The sequence below is a fragment of the Lissotriton helveticus genome, chromosome 10, assembly GCF_964261635.1.
Source record: "Lissotriton helveticus chromosome 10, aLisHel1.1, whole genome shotgun sequence".
Taxonomy (NCBI): domain Eukaryota; kingdom Metazoa; phylum Chordata; class Amphibia; order Caudata; family Salamandridae; genus Lissotriton; species Lissotriton helveticus.
The window spans coordinates 1,051,490,081-1,051,506,237 of NC_136071.1; positions in this window are offsets into that span (position 1 = coordinate 1,051,490,081).

Genomic DNA, 16,157 nt, shown 5'->3' on the forward strand with positions numbered 1-16,157 from the left:
ACGATCTTCAAATAACCACACTCCTGTCGTGGAAAAAACGAAGACACGGACCCAATGGCTGTAGTCAAGGAAATCTTTTAATCAATCCCTCGCTGGTTACGCGTTTCGAGCACCGAGTGCCCTTGGTCACACACCGCGCACCAGGTCAGCTACAAATTTATACATTTTTTTAACCAGTGATGCTCCACCCATTTTCGTGGGTCTCAAAGTATAGACATAGAAGAAACACGCGTTCACTTGACAACTACGTGCTCATCTCTATATACAATTGAAACAAAAACCTGTGTTAAATGAAAAGTTATAACTGCATGAATGCAATATTATTAACTCATTTAACCATGACCATGTACATATAATAATATAATTGTACAACTACATATATATTGTATATACACCCATACATCCCATATTAACTCATGTCCATTGAATTTCAAATCCATATATATATATATATACGTGCTATCCTATATACAATATCAACGTGTAATATAAAAAAAAATATATATATATAAAAATATATTTCTCTATACACCTATACCTATATACACATCTATACACCACAAAAATATATAATCCCTTCTTATCTACAAATATACATTCATTATCATCCTAATTTGGAAATTTCATAGCATTTATATGGACAAAAGGACCTATAACAATGTATAGTTATTGACAATACTTTAGAAGGATGTATGACATCAACCTGTACATGTATTTATAGCATGGCAACACAGATGTTCGATTGACCCACTGGTGTTAAATCAAAATATGATCTGTATTGGACAAATCGTGAAAGTGCAAAATCGTGAGTTAAAAACAAGTTGTTGGTTGACTTGAAATTCATTAGTCACCAATATATTCTTTAGAAAAGGAAAGAAAGATATAATTTACATGAAGGCAAAAACCCTACAAGGTCAATGTGATAAATGAATCCTTGCTGGACTCCCATGTGATGCCTAGCTGGCGCCATCTGGTATCAGTTGTTATTTTCAGAACGACCTTGAGGAGAAAAATATGGAGAAAACCACGTAAGAATTTTGCGATGGATAAAGTTATAACAGATGATGCAAATCTTCAGTGGTGTTTAGCCCATTTGGGTACTTACTGTCTAATTCAATAATATATTCGGTTTCTTTTTTTCGGAGCAGTCTTTCTCTGTCGCCTCCTCGCATGAGGGGCGCAACCACATCAATAACATAATATGATAAGTTGGATAAATCATTATTATGTGTGGATTTGAAATGACGTGCTACTGGGTATGTATTATCACTGTTCACAATTGCACGTAAGTGCTGCAAGATTCTGGCGTGCACCTGTAGCTTGGTACTACCCACATAACGTAGGCCACAGGTGCACGTCAGAACATATATTGCAAACTCGCTGTGACAGTTGAAATATCCCCGGATGGCTTTCCTCCTAGAGCTGAAAGGTGTAAAATAATAAGATGTATTGACTCCAAATTTACACGCCCTACAGGAGGAACATTTAAAGAAACCTTTTTGTTTGAGCCAGGCATTACCATTGCTTAGTTCAGGATTATTCTTGACTAGACAGTTATGCATGCTAGGTGCTTTTTTGTATGTTATAATAGGGGCACTGGGGATAATCTCACCCAAGATACTGTCTGTTTGAAGAACAGACCAGTGTTTCTTCACAATAGATCTTATTTGTTTCTCTTGATTACTGAATGCCAGAATATATATATATATACCCAATACCTAGTAATAATAGATAGTTGTCCGTGACCCTTGGTGTGGGAAACTAGGCGCCGAAGTAAAATGAGCAAAATTATAGTGAAAAATTCCCAAACAGCACACAAGATAATGGAGATAAAGTACTTTAAAAGTTTTAGTACCTGTACCCCAGCCCTCCAAACCTGTGCAAACCTTTTCCCTTGGAAAAAAACAAAAAAGGATCATGATAAATAGGCCCCTAATGCAACTTCTGATCACCCTCAATCAAATATAAAACTGGAAGAAAAAGCATGAAAGATAAAAATATATCCCAATACATGCCCTCCATCAAACAACAAACTTATCCAAAAATGATTTAACTTACTTGTTTCCTCAAGGACAAATCCTTGAAAATCCAATGCAGCAGGGATTGCAAACAAAAAAGAGAGTGATTCTTTCCCTCAAAATCCAAATGAAAAGTGACCATGGGATGGAGCCTCTAAGACAGGAAGAGGAATTTGGAGCCTCTGTGACACTTCCTTCCTGTTAAAAGAAAAAAAGAAAAATTAACAAAATACTTTTTGTGCTAAAAACCTACCTGAACCATCCAATCGCGTAGAATAGTTACTCAAAAATCCAATTTCGAGTTGACTTTGCTGCTTCTCAGGTAGAAAATCTACTCAAGAAGCAGCCCTCTGAACAGGATTTCTCGCAACCATCCGCATTAGAAAATGGCACAGGAAAACTTCCTAGCGTCCGAAAATCATGCTAGAGGATGCAAAATCTCATTTGCTTGATTGTGCCTTGCATTGTTCAGATTGTCATCAAGTTGCTCGAGTAGAGCAAAATTCGGGAATTAATTACAGAACTCTATATTAAAGAGAAACGTGGAGTGACAAAAATTCCTCCAATTCTGTGAGCGGAATGAAAGATTCCAATCACCCCTAATTTAAGGTATCAAGGTCCAAATAAACTTTTGAAACAATTTTAAGTAGTTTCCATTAATGGTCTTTAACTGGGACTCTTGCCAGTCTCTGGTGTTCTGCCAGCATTGGAGATTCTCCTCTGACATTACTCTAAATAATAGAGGAAACTGCTTTAAAATTACCCAATAATAGCATCCCTAGATCTAGAGCCGGTGCAGCTCCATGCACATTGTGTACGTGTTTTAACACCTATGGTAACATCACTAAAGAGTGTGCCATGCGTAGTAGTTTAAATGCTCACAAATGTACTTCCCCAGGTGTTGCAATGTTCCACTGATTGCACCATCCCAAAGAAGAGACACATACCCAAAATTCTATGCTCCTCTTGGTGTTTTGTATGAGGATAAACTACTTCCAACTGGTTGGTCTTCTGACTGGCTGAGTGAGGGGTAGGACATACGCCCACCCGCTTTCTACGGAACCGACACTACACCTTAGTGTATTCACCAGCCGGTACTGATGCCGTGCTGCATTGACCCTAATTGGGTTGTTTTTAGATCTACAGGTACCACTTTTTAGAGTGCTATATGGGTGGTCATTACCTCACTTAACCTAGTCGTCGACCACCACCACCAAAAAGTGTAGGTAGTTCCCAATTTGGTCCTGAAAAATTGCCATCTAATTAATAAAGGGCAAGAAAGATGTTGACCCATGTTACAAGCATATAACCTCACAACCTTAGAGTGAAGATACTCGTCTTCTTTTTTGTTTTAGTTAGGGTGGTGGCCACATTTCATTAAAATTATTTTGAGTGGACCGCCATTTCCTATTTTAAATTCACATCCTTACACATCACTATCACCTACACTGATCTAGGGCCCTCACACACACTGCATCCAACAGCATAAGGAATAAAGATCTCTGCCTAGAAGGCCCCATCTCGGGTGCCGATCGGGTATTGCAGCACCGACCCGATAAGGAGCAGACTCAATGATGAAGCAAGACACCAAGCTTGCTGGGTGTGTGAGGGTCTTTTTCCGAAAACAGGAGACTCTTCTCCTGACTTCTTGCTCTACACCGCCATGTGAATCCCTTGATCACACACCACTACCTGATGTCGACATTAGGAACTGCCTACCTTTATTGGCGAGACAATCCAGAATGGAATTTCATCTTGATTTACGTGCCCTTTACTCATAATAGCATTTATAGTCTGTATAAGGAATTGCAGGATGCATACATTTTGCAGAAGAACCAGGAGAAGCTGGTTTAGTCATTGAAGTTTGTAAGGCATACTGTCTCAGTCGACTATTTGATTGAATAGTTTACGGTAACTACTTCTGCAACAGGTACATTTGCTGGGTCTGAATATGGTGTACTGTATACCCAACCAACACGGGCCAAATGGAACCTTCATTAGGGGACACACTGTAACATTTTGCACCGAATGCGGTAGCTGACCACCAAACCATGTCTGGTATTCCTGATATCCCAAGGGATCTCTAGGACTTGGTAGAGCTGATACATATTTAGCTCTGGTGCAGGTCTGAATGAAGGAAAGTTGCCATTGTTGGGATGTACAGCATCAAACTTGCACCATGTGTAAAATATTTCAAAGAGGTATGCAGCATGTGCACCTATAACAAATGTCACTGCACCCCCATATTAGGAACACCCCTAGTAGGGAAGTGCTGTGTGAGTGGTTCCCTATAATCTACCCCAATAGCAAAAGGAATGGGCACCGTTTTTAACTAACAGATTAAATAAACATGAGATTTTAAAATTCAGTAATCAAGAAAAATGAGGAACAACCTTTCAAAGGTCAAGTGCCTGGGAGACCTACAACACATAGGAAACACATTATGTATTTGAAGGAGGTAACCAATATTGCAATGGACGTCCCTCCTAACTGTAATACTTGGTCTCTTGAGTGTGTTATACAAAAGGAGCTAGATTAAATCCAAGCACAGCGGTGGGCACCATCATACATTTCCAGGAAAATGTTAGAACAGGATTCGGGCAAAAAGGACGCAGTCAATATCCCAATCCAAATTAGAAGATCGATTGCACGGCAGCCAATACACAACCTACTGAGCAATGTTTCTGTAAGATGTCTTTCTGGTGACGATCAGTCTTATGAGACAAGAATGGGATTCTTTAGTGTACGTTTATAAGGTACTTTTTTTAAATAAATGAATCACACATTCAAGGAGCGCCAAAAAAGTATGGTGTATACAATATTAATTGTAACCACACAATATAAACAATAAAGTTCCAAATAACTCAATATTGTGAACCATAAGAAACATTCTGAAATAGTTATTGCATTTTTAGTTGTAACACCCTCAATTGCTACATTTAGGCAGGCACTAGGCTTGCTCTAGCAGATTAGTGAATAACAGAACTCTTTTGAGTTTCAAAGGTGGTGCACTCTCTCATACCTGATTCAGATTAACAGGATTATTGTTCCATCTGAATAGTAATTCTGCTATTTTTTTCACAAAGCAGCTGTGGGTAGCAAAGAACAAACGGCCACTCGGGCAGCCAATTAAATTCACTCGTCTCACAGCAGCCTTCAGTTAAAGTGGAAGAAGAGGTTGAGCGTCCTGTCTTAATAGTGCTGATCTCTACCTCCAGCTCTGTACATTCACTATTACAATGCTTGGTCAGAGGCATGTTAACAACAACTCTCAGAAGAAACACTCAACATGAAACTACCTTTTAATCTGATTCATATTATGAAACAATGTTATTTGGGGGGAAACGTGACACTCAATCACTAACCTTCTAGAACCTTCAGAAACTCTGTTTGCTTATAATTGACAACAATGATATGTTTCAGCAGAAATGATTAAATAACATGAGTGTATTTGCATAATCGTAATTATCATATTTGCATGAAACAATTGAAGAGCAAAGACATTTTTCAGAATGTGTATTTGACTAACACATTTCAAATCAATTTGAAAGGTCCTTGAGGAAAAAAACGGAATATCTTTGGTATAGCATTGCCGGATTTGCACTGCTGTACGTAAGATACACAGGGTAGTCCTAAAGTCATTGAGGTGGATGGCACAAATATAAAAAAAATCTGAAAACGTCATTTGTGTTTGGGTTAGACTTCATGTGCGCATAAAGTTGTAAATCATGTAAATTGTTTTTATTCTGATCATAATTGGAAGGTGTTAAATGCATTAAGTGTTACTCTATCCTTAGAAGTAATAATTCATTCTGATTAGGATCATCTTTGTATCAGTACGAGGAATCTGAGAATTTCTTTCTAAAACAGCATCTGCAACTGTTAATTGACATAATGCTGCTTCAGTTTGTTTACACTGTAGTCATTTTAAATCTGGATCAAACACATCCCCAAGCATCAGTGCTCTTCAATATCCAATTTCACAGTTTCTTCACACATATCTCATGCTATCTATTATAGTCAATGTCATCACAACACCTTTGTGTGCCTCTTGGTACCTTTTAAATGGGTTTGATAACAAACCATCCATCATATATCAAGGAGCATAGTTTAACCTTAAGCAATATCAGTTTAGAACAAAAACAATTGGTGTATGGCCTAATTGGATGCATTACTCATATCAATATGTGATAACTGCCTGTCCTGGACTGAATACATCCTTTTATTCTTTTGCTTCGTGCATGGTGTGAGAAGAATTCAAGTCTTCAATTACTTTGTCACCAACAACCAGATAAAATTGACTTAGTTGTCTAGTGTCAAAATGTTTGAGCATAAATTGTGCGCTCTGCTGATTTAGTGATTAGTGCTTTAAAAAGGTGCCCTTCTTTTAGTATTGTAGAGTTCAATTCCTTAAAAATAAAAAAGGCTATGTATCATAGACCTATGCCTACTAGATGCACAGGTTTGAGTATTTTTAGTGATTTACAAAATAACAACGAGAATCAAATTTCCAGGCGCCTTCCAATTCAACCTGGTCATACTCTTAAGGCTGTCAACAGGATGACAATCTTGAACTTAGGACTGGGTAAATATGGCAATTGTATTTCACGTGATCACGGCAATATATGCAATCCTTGTACTGCTTTCAATGTATCCCATGTCAGGTTTCAGCAGTGGGTCAAGTCATTAGGTCCATTATTAGGTAAGACCTTTTCCTTTCATAAACCTACATAACATGCATACTCATAGGGGCTTTATGCAAGCCCTCTTCATCCTTTTTTGGTCAGTTTTGGTAGTCACATTTTTCTACATCCCATACTAGAATAAAGTATACGGCAATGGTCACCCCACTTACGCCATTGGCTAACACCACTGTGAGTGACAGTATATTTTTACTTTCTCAAGGCGCACACACGCACACAAAGTAGTTCTCTTCCATGCCAGGTGTTACTATAGCAATGTGTCCTTTTGAGCTCAAAAATGTTTTCGCTTTTAGCCAACATATTTTTAATACATTGGCAAGGGCCTTGTACATACACTCCTGAACTCATGAGCACAGACTCACAAACAGAGGTACACTCAGCAACACATATATTCAAATAGCACAATTGACTCATACACACATACATGCACTCATAGGTGCTGACTAACACACAGAAAGTCACATGGTGAAATAGATTCACACACTGACCCTAACGTATACATAGACTCACAATCTCATAGGTACATACACATTTGCTCACCACCACTGACTCAGAGACTCATGAACAAGAAGTCCACCCAAGACTGGTGAGACAGCTTCTGGCTGCCCTTGAACTACAACCTATACTTCCCAGGGATGAGACCATATTTCTTGATAAGGACTTCCGTTTTGAGAAATACTTCCTCTTGTCACCCTTTCCGGGGACCAACAGAGATTCCCTCACCTCAGTGTGTACATGCCTCCAGAGGTTGGCTCCCAAATCCTCCCCAGGGAACCAATGCATTTCTAGAACTACCTCACAGGCCTCAAACTACCTGTTGATGTCGTCCTCCAACACAAAGTTAGGAACTAGGTCCTTGGGTATGTAGAACTTTTTGACTCCACTGCCATAATTGCCACTGGACTCTGAGTGATACTTCCTTTCAAGTCCAACTCCTTCAGACTCATTTTGTGAGCCAACAAAAGTTTATTTTCTTCTAAGGCACTTTCAGACTCAGCTTTCTCTTTTGATAGGGCCCTCTGTGTGTCAGCCTTCTCCTTGGCTAAGGCTATCTCTGCCTTTCCTCATTCTCATCCTCCACATTCACCCCTCCTCCTCAGGGTCATTACGGTCCTGCTTTCGTGTTGCAGCTTGCATCCTGTGGATCTCCTCATAGGCTCTGAGGGCCATTTGAAAGTCCATTGTGTGGCCCCTTTCTCTAAGGTTAGTCCGCTCTCTTGGCAGTTTCCTCAAGTCTGCCATCCTGAGGTTATTAATGCTGCCAAGTTTCAATTCCATTTTCGCGAGCAGGTATCACTGGTAGGGCAAATGTGAGTCAGAAATTACATTTGGCAAAAGAAAAAATGATGGGCAATCTAGTAGAATATAAAAAGAAATCAGTTCCGATGTCCAATTATTATTAGGGTTTTCAGTTTTGCACAAATAACTGAGTGGCTTTACACAAACAGAAGTACTGGATCCTAACGATGCCATCAATGTAAGAAATTGGTTTATTAGTTGAGAGGGGTGGAAGCCCCATTAAAATAATAAAAACAATCCCTGGCAGAGTGTACCACAAACGTCCCTAAATAATCCTGTGCTTAAACCTCTGGTAGCTTGGCACAAAGCCGATAGGCTTAACTTGGAGACACACACTGACGTATTTATGCAACAATCAAACAGTAATATAACACAAGAAAAATCTGAAACCAATTTAGAAAAATAGAGTATATTTTGGTCAATAAATGAAATGACACCAAAACAATCAAGCTCCAATCAGGAGATGCAGAGAGGTGAGTTTTTAAAATGGTTGAAGAGAAAATAGCACGAGGAAGCAGAAAGCTCCACTTGTGGTTATCTGGTTTAGGCTGACCACGATGAAGCGCATTCGGATACAGGGGCCAGATCATTTATATATTTAAGGAGTTTTATATATCACATATCAGAGCACTGTGCATATAGCAATCCAGTCATACATAAACTGGAAAAGAGAAAAACAAATGACAATCAGGGAGGGAATAATGATGGAGTTACATATATGCAGCGCAACCTTATGCATATCAGTTGTAAGATCCAAGGGTGTCCACCACAATCTAGCCATTCTAAAGAAAGATTGCGCTCCTAGAGAAGAAATCTATGCATCAAGAGCTCTTTTGCTTCTTTTTTAAAGCAGGCAGTAGAGGGGTTTGTCCTGATTTCAGGTGGTAAAGTGTTGCAAATTCTTGGGGCAAGGCCGGAGAAGGAGCGGTTGTAGGTTTTCTTTTTTTGAACTTCTGTGGTTTTAACAATAGGGAGTCAGTGCTTCTTAAGGAGTGACTACCCCCAGATAACTCTTGTTTTTGGTCAATTAGACAAGAATATTTTGGTGGAGGGCCTTGTGTTCATGCATGCAATCTTCAATTGGATTCTAGCTTCAAACGGAAGCCATTTTAGATATTTTGTGTCTAGAGTAATGTGGTCAATTCTCCTGGAACCTGTTATGAGTCTGGCAGCTGAGTTCAGTGTGGCCTTCAAAGGTGCCAACTTTACTTTGAATAGGCCAGCAAGAGGGGCCCTCCTGAAATCTATTTGGGATATGACTAGAGATTGTACTGCTAACTGAAAATCCATAGGGGGCAAGAAGGGTTTGAGTTTCCTTTGAATGTTAACTAAATGGTTGGCTCCCCTGATGGTTGTACTAATATGATCCTGCATATTAAGATGTTTGTCCAATGTTAAGCCTAGAGATCGAGTAGAATCAATAATGTAGGGTGAGAAGTTGAGAGCTGTGATTTGTTTGAGCCAATCTACTGGTTGTATGACGGTCTATTGCGGACATAGTTTTCGCGCGCATGTACCTCGCGGCTGTTACATCGCAACGGACATCACACCGTTGTTTTTAACATCGCACATTGTTGCGCCGCAAATGCGGCCTTTTAATTGGATCGCGTGTCACATCGCCGACATTACATTGTGCGACATGACAACGCGATGTTTGTGCCCTACAGCAAAAGCTTTCCAAAAGATTACCACCTGAACTCTCTTGTTTTTTCTGTTTCCCACCCTCCAAGTAAAACAATTCAGTTTTATCTGCTGGCACGCTTGTGATGAAAGTATTGAGAACTGTAAAAAACCTTTTTTTTCTCTCAGTTTCCAATTACTGTTGAAAGACGGGGCTAGGTTAGCGCAGCCTAAACAAATTATCTGCTTGCACCAGTAAGTGGGAGAACTCAACTTGGTCCCATGAAAAGTCCTTGCAAGCAGAACCGTAGGACGCCAATATGATTGCAAAGGCTTCCTTCACACACCTTCAGTGTCCTTTGCGCACAGCAGGCTTTCCTTCAGACAACTTCTCACCATGTCATTTTGTTTTACAATTAAAAAGAACGGAAAGGTAACATAGGGACTTCTTTAAAGTTTGGAAGCATTAATATGTAATTTTATAAGTTCTTGAATTAAATAAATGCTCTTTTGTTACGAAAAATCTGCAAGTCACCAGTTGAACTACCCAAAATTGCACTGCCGAATTAAAACATCCTTAAAAGGGTTATTTCACCACAAATGCATAAAGTAAATGCTGCTTCGTACAATTGCTCCGTCATTGAAGAAGTTGACCCACATAATAGTGTTTAAGAAATATCTTTAGAAGTATCTAAAAAGGGTTTTCGGGCACAAGTCGTATTAGACCAGAACGTGAAGAGGGAATATGTAGCATTTTTCCAATTTTTAGGAAGTTCATCTGCGAGCCCGGCAGCACCGCTGGCAAATCTAGGCCTGCACCAAGCAATCCTTGCCCCTTGCTATGAACTCCAGTGTGGGTGACCTTGGGCCCCGTGTATCTTGCCTGAAAGCAGCATGAACTCCTGCAGGTGCCGGGTTCTTGCTGCCAATAGAAATTACTTCCGCACATTCATCCATCCACCCACCCACTCCATCCACCCAGCACCCATACATGCACCCATGCATCCATCCACCCATACACCCCTCCATCCATCCATCCATCCATCCCCCAGCACCCATCCATCCATCCACCCACCATACACCCATCCTTCCATCCCTGCATCCATCCATCCACCCATACACCCACCCATACATCCCTGCATCCATACACCCATCCATCCCTGCATCCATACACCCATCCATCTATCCACCATCACCCATCCATCAATCCCTGCATCCATCCATCCACCCATACACCCACCCATACATCCCTGCATCCATGCACCCATCCATCCCTGCATCCATACACCCATCCATCCATCCATCCCTGCATCCATACATCCATCCGCCATCACCCATCCCTGCATCCATACATACACCCATACACCCATCCATCCATCCATCCATCCATCCACCCATCCATACATCCCTGCATCCATACACCCATCCATCCACCCATCCATCCCAACATCCATACACCCATCAATCCATCCGCCATCACCCATCCATCCATCCCTGCATCCATCCATCCACCCATACACCCACCCACACATCCCTGCATCCATACACCCATTTATTCATCCATCCATCCCTGCATCCATACACCCATTCATCCATCCATCCCTGCATTCATACATACACCCATCCCCCAGCACTCACCCATGCATACATCCATCTATTTTTCCTGCAAATCCATAAAAGAGTTTCCTTGATAGGAGACTCGAACGCTGCTTGACAGCACCAAAGTCGGGAGTGTTATACGTCATGCCACAATGCAAGTTCTTAATTTGCATTTTGAATCCCATATATCAGTAAAATGCGAAATTGTTGTTAATTTGCATTTTTAATCCAACATATCAGTTAAATCCATCCTAAATGTTTGAATCCCACAACTGTTTTCATGTTTGTTAATTTGCATTTTTAATCCCACATATCAGTATAATTGTCCCCATAAAAAAGTTCCGTTGATAGGATACTCGAACCCTGCTTGACAGCACCAAAGTCGGGAGAGTTATACATCATGCCACAATTCAAGTTCTTAAATTGCATTTGTAATACCATATATCAGTAAAGTGCGAAATAAAATGCGAAATTGTTGTTACTTTGCATTTTTAATCCCACATATCAGTTAAATCCATCCTAACTGTTTGCCACATATCAGTATAACCCATCCGAAATGTTTGAATTCCAATTGTCAGTAAAATCAGTAATGTTTGTATTTCGATTATAGTAATCGTTGCGATGAGAACGCATGCAATGAGAACGCATGTCAACACATGTCAGTAAAATCCGTAATGTGATGAGAACGCATGCGATGAGAACGCACCTTAACATCGCATGCGTTGCAATGACATGCGATGTTAATGGCCTCGCGTCCTCGTTGCATGCGCACTAAAGGCATGCGATGTAAACGTTCATCCGATGTCAAAGTCGCGGTTCGATAGCACCGCGATGTTTTGACACCGATGTGTTTGGTGTTTCCCCAATCTACTACGGGGGCCAATAGATAGTGATGAGCGACCAAAAGGAATTCAGTGTTGAGTGTGTTGAGCATGAGGTGATTGCGGGTCACCCATTGTTGGATTTTCAACAGAATGCAATACAGAGTGCAATTGAGCATTTTGATATCTTCAGATTATCAAATGCAATTGTGAATTGCCAGCGTACATGTGGTAATGAATGTTTGAGATCTTCAAAATGTCAGGAAGAGGTTCCATGAACAAGTTAAATAAAATGGGTGAGAGCGTGGAGTCTTGAGGTATTCCAATTGTTACTGGTGTAATGTCTGATTTGTTGTGTTGTGGTACTGGATTAGGCGCCAGGACGCCCCTTCGCTGGGGCATCTGTGCGCTGAATAAAAGTTATTAACATAACATAACATAGTGATTGGTTAATTTTGATTCTCTAAGTTCTATTGTGGAACAATGAAGCAGGCCATTGCAAGATAGGGTAAGGTTGAGGTCCATGAGGAAGGCCTTGAATATGTTAAGAATTAGGTCATTTAAGTCATTCTAATGGGTGTTGGAATCTACAAGGAAGATCTGATTGGTGTGTTGGTCTGAGCCAGCGGATATGGTCTCCATCATTTGTTCAATGAAAGGTAAGTTATTACCCGGGGGTGGAAAATTGTGTGCAGTTTACAGACAAGTTTATTATTGCTCCATATTTCTATACATACGTATTCACACAATGTCATTGTAACCATTCGTGGTTATTTAGGGTGAGCATGGAGCAGTAAATGCAGGCTATTTCAACCCCAACTCTTATGGATGTATCCATTCTGATGATGTTGTAGTTGGATGGTACTAGAATGTCAAAAGTGGGAGGGGATGAACAATAGAACCATGTTTCAGTTTAGATAAGGAGGTCAAGGTCTTGAGCAAGAATGAGATCAGTGATGTCAGCTGTATGATTTGCTGCAGATCTGCGATTAAAAAGCAAAGATCTGAGATGAGATTTGGTAACTAATGTTTTGTGGTGTGTTGTGTGAACTTGTAGCAGATTATGCTTGCTTATGTATCTATTTTTGAGACTGGGTTCTCTATGTGGGTTATTTGTATTGGTATATGAAAGCAGAAGAGAGTATATGTCAGTATCAGATAGGTGTTCTGTAACCCTCTGGGTCTGGAGGTAGGATTGGAGTGGGGCTGAGATCTCACAAGCAGGTTCCTTGAATTATCATTGAAACATAATGAGAGAAGTTAAGTCGCACCATAGAGAGTGGAGTGAAATGATCAGTGTGAGGGACTCTATTATTCTAAGAGGTCAAGTTAAGATTTAAGTGCTTCTCGAGCTTTGCTGTGATGTATACATGGTTCTGAAGGCTGGCTTTAACTAACTAAAGGTCTTGACTAAGATCTGAAAGTTTTTCCTCGAGGTAAGAGGGTTTATCACTCTAGATGGGAATGTAGTGTGGCCTAGTGGTGGAGTGGGAGTATGTGCTCACTGGGGTGTAGGGGTAGGTCCGCACCCCAGAAGGACCACAGGTGGTGGAGGTAGGCAATTCTGGTAGTGGAGGGCTAAAAGAGGTACTGCTGAGTGTGATGCTAGGATTAGGGATAGGAAGAGGACCAATAGATGCAACATCAGTAGGCATCATCTGCTGTCGGAAGTTCAATTCTAGGGAGTGAGAGGTCAGAGTGGTCAATTGGGTCGTCACACATATATCCTCCGGGATGAGGCTGTTGACTAATCTTGGACAGTGAATATCATTTCTTGGCCTTCTATAAGCTAAGGCCATGCACTGCTCCAGAAAGTGGAAAGGGGGGAGGGCAGGAATCAAACTTATGAGAAAGTGATCTGGTTCCATTATCAATGGCTTCTACGTGCAAAAACTAGGGTGGGACATGAGGTAGCATAGGAGATAAGATGTAGGAGGGTCGTATGATGTCTGAGTTTTAGTCACTGGGTGGGAGGAGGGACCTTGACTTTGAGAGGACACAGGGGTATATTTAGACATTGTGTTGTTGATCTTGATGAAAATTATGTCAAACCTCTTTAGACTGCGATCAGAAGATTGGATAAGAATGTTACCAGTCTTGTCTAGAGTGATGGTGATGCCTCAGCATTGAAATCCATTGAAGGTCTTATGGTGATACGTAGCCTGTGTGGTGTTTTCTGTGATGTGTTAATCACAAGCATTGCATCACTAGCTTTCCTCTATTGTGCTCCTCTATTGGTGAATAAGATTGAATCCATAACCACCACTCCTTTATTAGCACAATAGTAGGCGTCAGATATGAATGTTTCAGAGCTCCGCTTGAGAAGACTGTGTTTGACAAGCTTGGTATGCCTCTTTGAGAGATTGGTGGGTAGATAATCTCATATGCATTACGGCCCACCAATGCCATCAATGCAGCGATGTCCTTAGATTCAATGAGTAGATACTTCTGCTGATAGTCAAATGACAGGCCTCAGAATTCAGAAAGAATAGTGGCACACTCTAGAGTGCTGACAGCAGGGGTTAAGTGTTCGAACTGAAAAAAAAATGTTCAGAGGTATCAGCCCAATTACATTTAAAGATGGCTACTCCAGTGTCAATGAGGCGAAGGGGTCCTTCTTTTTTTATGATCAAATAGGTTTGACACACCGTGTCGGTAACTGTAGAGAGGAAAAACCTCCGAAATGGTGTTTAGGCAACAGAGGGCCTTTTTAGATCTCGGCAGATGGAATACTGCATCATAAATGTAACAGACATCCGGTCCCCATATTGCGATCTCCATAGTATATAATGGGGTCATAATATGGCGGACGGGATGTCCATCACGTTTGTGATGGAGTATTTCCCTCTGCCAAGATCTAAATCAGGCTCAGAATAAGGTGATCCCAGCTAGCCATCAAAATGGCCACCTAAATGCAAACACTGATCACAAAAATGAGCGGCCATGCACAGTGTCATAAATGTGGAATATAGACCCGATCTTAGAGATAGATGTGCAGAGCAGGAGAAGCCTGCATTATGAAGAGGTCTGCTCAGGGAGGTCGGAGGGGGCCAGCCGATGTTGTGCTCCAGGCACGAGAACAAAGGTTCCTCAAGATCCACCACGGCTCAGTGTGCCATGATTTGGAAAAACACACTGGCCACAGAATAAACATTACAGGCCACAATGATATTAGAACTGGTCGGTGGGGGAAACCAAGGGGCATGATGTATTGCTGAAGGCGCGTGCCATACTACTGCCAATCTCACGTTTTGTCAGAATAAAAAACAGCTGCTGCAACAACCACAGAAATGGAGGTTGCTTGCAAGAAAGGAGATGGCATTACTGACAGCACGATGCAGGAAAATGGGCATGGACCCTAGTCAAAGCAGTCTCACCTTCAATAGTGTAGTGATGCGACACTGACCTGCTAAAACAAAGACCACAGAGGAGAGCTTAAGGCATGAGTGGTGTTCCCTGCAGTCCCCTGTCTACCCACACTCTAGTACTTTTGCAGGCACCTGGGGGGAAAAGCACAGCCCCCATCTAGGGCATGGGGGAAGACAGCAGGCAGGCCAATGGAGTTAAACAGGTCAAAGCAAGTAATTGGGACAACAGCTAGGCCTCAACAACATGGATCTGAATAGTGCTACAGGCTTGAGTCATGCTAGCCAGCAGATTTGCGGCCACCCGCATTCAAAACCTATTGTCGGCATCAACCTTTGGGAGTAGAGCAGCACCAGCTGAGGGCAAGACAGGGGACGACTGGCCAGTGACAAATCAAAAACTTGGGCAGCACTAATTGGCCCTGCAAAACTTCAGGCTCTCACTGAATCAGGTTGGTTTCACCCAGTATTACACCGGCAGTCCAAAAGCAAAAAAGGGATGAACAAAGAGCAGTCCCCGCCCAAGGCACATCATGGAACAGCGAGTCTGTCATATCAAGAGAGGCCACATTCAACAGAGCCGCAAACATCAAGGTTCCAGCTGCATCAGGTCGGCTTCCTCCTGTTTTAGTCCCTGCAGTCTGAGAACATGGAAGGGAGAAAATTGGGACTTCAGCTGGGTCCCAACATCACAGATCAAAGCCCTATCAACACAGGATGAAATTGTTCTTC